This window comes from Aethalodelphis obliquidens, unplaced genomic scaffold (genome assembly GCF_003676395.1).
Source record: "Aethalodelphis obliquidens isolate GAN/ISIS:26980383/991018 unplaced genomic scaffold, ASM367639v1 scaffold55, whole genome shotgun sequence".
Lineage (NCBI taxonomy): Eukaryota > Metazoa > Chordata > Mammalia > Artiodactyla > Delphinidae > Aethalodelphis > Aethalodelphis obliquidens.
Genome location: NW_020837999.1, coordinates 11,455,650 through 11,461,649, shown reverse-complemented (window position 1 = coordinate 11,461,649; position 6,000 = coordinate 11,455,650).

Genomic DNA, 6,000 nt, shown 5'->3' with positions numbered 1-6,000 from the left:
TTGGCCTCCTCATGCTAAAACACCAAACTGAAAAGAGAAATCGTATTCTTTTTTTTTTCAAGTACACAAACGCACAACCACTTGTAGAGGATGCACGCACGTGACAATGTATGCCAGACACGTGAACTAACACGTGATTAGACATGTGAACACACCTTTGCATCTTTTTTTATATATATAAATTTATTTATTTATTTTTGGTTGTGTTGGGTCTTCGTTTCTGTGTGAGGGCTTTCTCTAGTTGCGGCGAGTGAGGGCCACTCTTCATCGCGGTGCACGGGCCTCTCACTATCGCGGCCTCTCCCGTTAGGGAGCACAGGCTCCAGACGCGCAGGCTCAGTAGCTGTGGCTCATGGGCCCAGTTGCTCTGCGGCATGTGGGATCTTCCCAGACCAGGGCTCGAACCCATGTCCCCTGCATTGGCAGGCAGATTCTCAACCACTGCACCACCAGGGAAGCCCGAGAAACTGTATTCTAAAACCAAGTGATAATTTGAGAATATAGGTGGTGTTACACTGGGTCAACACTACTTTGTTCAGAAAGCATGAAGACAACTGCATTCCACACTGGTCAAAACCATCACATTAATGTGTGTTCCCTCTAATCTTAAGTACCTTCCTGTAGGAATGTTTTAAAATTCAGAACAAGGAGAGTGGGGGAAAGCTAGACACAGAGAAAGTAATTATATATTTATGGCACTGTGAGACCATAATAAAAATTTAATGAGTACAGATTATCTGCTTCAGTTATCCATTCATTTAACAAATATTACAAATTGCCTATTACGTACCAGGCACGTACTGGTCTATGCACTAGGAATACAGAGATAAATAAATATATTCACTGCCGGGCTTCCCTGGTGGCACAGTGGTTGACAGTTCGCCTGCCGATGCAGGGGACAGGGGTTCGTGCCCCGGTCTGGGAAGATCCCACATGCCGCGGAGCGGCTGGGCCCGTGAGCTGTGGCCACTGGGCCTGCACGTCCGGAGCCTGTGCTCTGCAACGGGAGAGGCCACAACAGTGAGAGGCCCGCGTACCACAAAAAAAAAAAATATATATATATATATATATATATATATATATATATATATATATATTCACTGCCCTTTCATTTCTCAGAAGTCAGGGAGCCAGAAAACTAAGATAAAATAAGATGGGTGTCACTGGCGCTCATAGGGGAGCTCCAACCATGTCTAGCTATATTAGCTAAGGATTCTAGAGGACCATTTGAGGCTTTCACTATTTTTCAAAAAATAGGTAATATTAATCAAGTAGATAAGGAGAAAGGTATTCCTTGGAGAAAAAAATAGTCCATGTCAAAGCTCCAGAGCATGATATGAACAGGAAACTATAACAAATTTATTCTTTTTCAAGTGTATATTTTTGGTGAATATTTGGGGAAAGTTATAGGTATGTGCCATTCTCCACTTACTTGACTGTGACAAAAATCTAACCCAAAGCCATTTAAGGAAAGACGAGAACTTATTCATTCATATAAGTGAAAAATCCAAGGATAGATTTTCAAGAATGGTGAGATTTAGAAAGTCAGTGTCATCAGACTCATTGTCTGTCTCCCCATCTCTTAGGGCTTTTTTCCATGTTATTGGCCCATTTTCCAGCAGGCTCTCTAGTTAAGGAGACTGGCAGCATCAGCTTTAAGTCATCCATACAGATAACAATCCTAACAAAAGGAAAAACAAAAAAAAGAGTTTTTATCCCAATAGTTCCAACAGGTCTTGAAATTTCATCTCATTAGCCTGGCTTGACTCATATGTGCATTCCTGAATCACTGCCCTGGTAGCATAAAGCTTAGTCCTAACACACTGGCTGCCCTCTCCAATTCTTCATATTCATCTCTGAATCTCAGCCTAGCCTATATTGAAGCCATCATTAGTTTTGCCTTAGAGTATAGAATTAAAACCCATCAGACCCATTTAAAAAAATAAAATTGGAGTCCTTCCTGACACCATACACAAAAAATTAAACCAAAATTGAACATAGATCTAAATGCTAAGACTAAAAAACTCTTAGAAGAAAATATAGGAGTAAATCTTTGTGACCTCAGCAAAACCTTCTTAGGTATGATACCAAAAGCAAAAATGACAGAAGAAATTATAGGTAGATTTGATTTCATCAAAAATTAAAATAGGGCTTCCCTGGTGGCACAGTGGTTGAGAGTCCGCCTGCCGATGCAGGGGACACGGGTCCGTACTCCGGTCCGGGAAGATCCCACATGCCACGGAGCGGCTAGGCCCATGAGCCATGGCCGCTGAGCCTGTGCGTCTAGAGCCTGTGCTCCGCAACGGGAGAGGCCAAAACAGTGAGAGGCCTGCGTACCGCAAAAAAAAAATTAAATTAAAAAATCAAAATATTTTGCTACAAAAGGTACCATCAAGAAAATGAAAGACAGCCACAGAATGGGGAAAATATTTGAAAATTATGTATATATCTGATAAATGACCTTTAGTCAAAATATATTTAAAAAACTCTTACCACTCATTGGTAAAAGATAAATAACCCAATTGAAACATGCCCAATGGATCTGAATAGACATTTCTCCAGAGAAGATTTACATATGACCAATAAGCTTATGAAAAGATGTTCAACGTGATTAGCCATTAAGGAAATGCTAACCAAAATCATAAGATACCACTTCACATTCTCTAGAATGACTATGACAAACAAGAACAAGTATTGGTGAGAATATGTAGAAATTGGAACCCTTGTGCGTAGTATGAATGTACAATGTTGCAGCCACTTTGGAAAACAGTTTGATGGGTCTTAAAAAGTTAGAGTTATCATACTATCTAGAGAGTCCACTTATAGGCATATACCCCAAATAATTTAAAACAGATACTCAAACAAATACATGTACACTCATGTTCATAGCAGCAATATTCACAATAACCAAATGGTGGAAACAATCTGAATGTTCATCAACGGATGAACGGATAAATAAAAAGTGGTATATCCATACAAAGAATAAGTATTTGACAATAAAAAGGAATGAATACTGATCATGCTACAACATAGATGAACTTTGAAAACATTATGCTAAGTGAAAGAAGCCAGGCACAAATGCCCACATATTGTATGATTCTGTTCATATGAAATGTCCATAATAGGCAAATCTATAGAGACAGAAAGTAGGTTGGTGGTTGCCAGGACTGGGAGGAGGATGGAATGAGAAAAAACTGCTAAAGAGTGCTGAGTTTCTTTTGGGGAATGAAAATATTATAAAATTAGATTGTAGTGATGGTTGCACAACTCTGTCAATATATTAGAACCATTGAATTATATGATTTAAATGAGCGAATTGTATGGTATGTAACTTATGTCTCAATAAAACTGTTTATAGAAACACATCATTGGCAAGAGACTTGAATAGACATTTCTCCAAAGAAGATATACAAATGGCCAACAAGCACAAGAGAAAATGTTTAACATCAGCCATTAAGGAAATGCAAATCAAAACTACGAGATACTACTTCACATCCACTGGGATAGCTATAATAATAATTTTAAAGAAGAAAATAATAAGTGTTGACAATAATGTGGAGAAATCAGAGAACTTGTACATTGCTGGTAGGAATGCAAAATGATGTAGCCATTGGGGAAAACAGTTTAGAAGTTCCTCAGAAAGTTAAACATGGAATAACCATGTGACCAGAAATCCCACTCCTAGGTATGTTCTCAAGAGAAATGAAAATATATGTCCAAACAGAAACTTGTATACAAATGTTTATAGCAGCATTATTCATAACAGCCAAATGGTGGAAAAACCCAAATGCCTGCCAGGAGATGACTGGATAAACAAATTGTGGCATATACATACAATAGAATATTATTCAGCCATAAAAAGAAATGAAGGATTGAAACATGCTACAAATTGGATGAAAACATCATGCTAAGTGAAAGAAGCCAGATACAAAGTTCACATATTGTAACGATTTCTTTTATATGAAATAAATAACCAGCATAGGCAAATCCATGGAGACTCCAGGCAGATTAGTGGAGGGGGAATGGGGAGTGATTACTTAATGGATACAGGGCATACTTCTGGGGTGATGAAAAAATTTTGGAACTAGAGAGAAATTGCGGTTGTACAACACCGTGAATGCACTAAATGCTCCTGAATTGTGCACTTTAAAATATGTTGTTAATTTTACGTTATGTGAAATTCATCTCAATTTTTTAAAAACACATCAGACTCAAAACATAATATAAATCTAATCTTTTCCTTCAGAGATCTCCCCATAAATAGCAAGACAAAAATCCCAAGTACTTATTTTGGCATTCAAGGCCCTTTACAACTTGTCCTAAACTTATATCCAATCTCTCCCATCCCCACTTTCCATCACTTCCCCCAAGTCTTCTACACTCCAGTCACACTGAGTGATAGCTCAGTATTGCCCAGACATGTGGTTCTTTCATAACTCTGTTTTGAAATGTTCTTTCATAACTGATTACATATGCTGTTCTTCCCAGCTACACTATGGGCATCTCAAAGGTAGAGACAGCATCTGGTTCATCTTTGCATTTCCAGATCTCACCCTGGGTCTGGTCTTTAGTGTGCACTTAATGAATGTTTGTTGAATTGAATTGAATGTGCTTGGAAACCCTGTGGGGGAACCTCCAGAATCCTTCAGGGACTGTAAATGTTCAGTGAATAGGTGAAATGAGGCAGTTCCTTAGAATTAGAAATTAACCCATTTTGTTAAGAAAACATTAGGATGGATACACTGTCTCCATTTGCCTTTGGGAAAATACCAGAAAAAAAGAATGCTGAAATGCCGTGAATACTCTAAAGGTTTGTATCATTTTAAATTCGGCATTGGGAGGAAAAAAGGGAAGTAAAGTAGGTGGTATAATAGAAATTTTTATAATTCGGCCTTGAAGGAAATGACAAGAGCTGAATCAAACACCCCTGGGCTTTCCATGGGCCTGTATTCGATAGAGGGAGGTAAGAGGAAGGGGAGACATTAGACAAGGTGGAAATAGATCCAAGTCAGCATCCTCCCAGGTTCTGCCATGCTCTGGTACAGAATTTATCCACGACAGAGCTAAAGTGCTATACCACATGTATGGTGGTTGAAACTGAGCTGACATAAATGAGGTCTCCCCTTGTTACCAAAAGATTACCCAGTGTTCTCCTAATAGAACCACCCAAACTACACAGCATCCAGAGTGAGTTTGGAAGTGGTGTTTAGAACCAATCAAAATAACAACAATGAAGATAACAGCTAACATTAAATACCCTTTATGTGCCAGTTAGCGTTCCAGTTGAGGGCGACACGGAAATGAGTAATACACAATTTTTAATTACAAAAGCGTATAGCTTTCTGGGATAGACCGACAAACGAGTAAAGTTTAACTCAATGTTGTGTCATTGCTGACTTATGAACAAAGCCTCAGTGGTCTTATCCCCAGGTCAGAGTTCTAAGCTGTCTTGAGCAGCAACTCTGATTCAGATAGAGAATTAAAAGAGATGGGGCCTGAGGAGCAGACTCTTCCTCTTTTCCCCAGAAAACTACGACTGTTGCTCTGAGCTATAGGAGGAAAAATCTACTGGGGAACTGCTGGAGGGCAGGGATGTGTATCGAATTTATCTCTGTATCTCCCCTAACACCTAACATATGGTGGATGTTCAAATCTAAGTTTTAGTCTAACTGAAGCAAGTAGAATATGTTGTGCTTCAAGGGTTCTTGCCAAATATCAGATCTGCCAATGGCAGCAGACATGCAACCTTTCCCTTGCACATCACTAAAAAATGCAACTCCTGACTTAAAGGTAGGGAGTCAACCAAAATAGAAAGCGGTAGGCAGAAACTCTCTACTAATAATTTGTTACAGGGACAGAAATGTTGATTCCTAGTAGAATAATACCTCAACACTGCATACAGAGACACAGAAAAATGGTCAGAAACCTTGCCCACCAATTCTTCTGAAACAAGTTTCTCTGAGTAGGGTGGTTCTGAAAGTCAAACCTCAGCCCTACTAG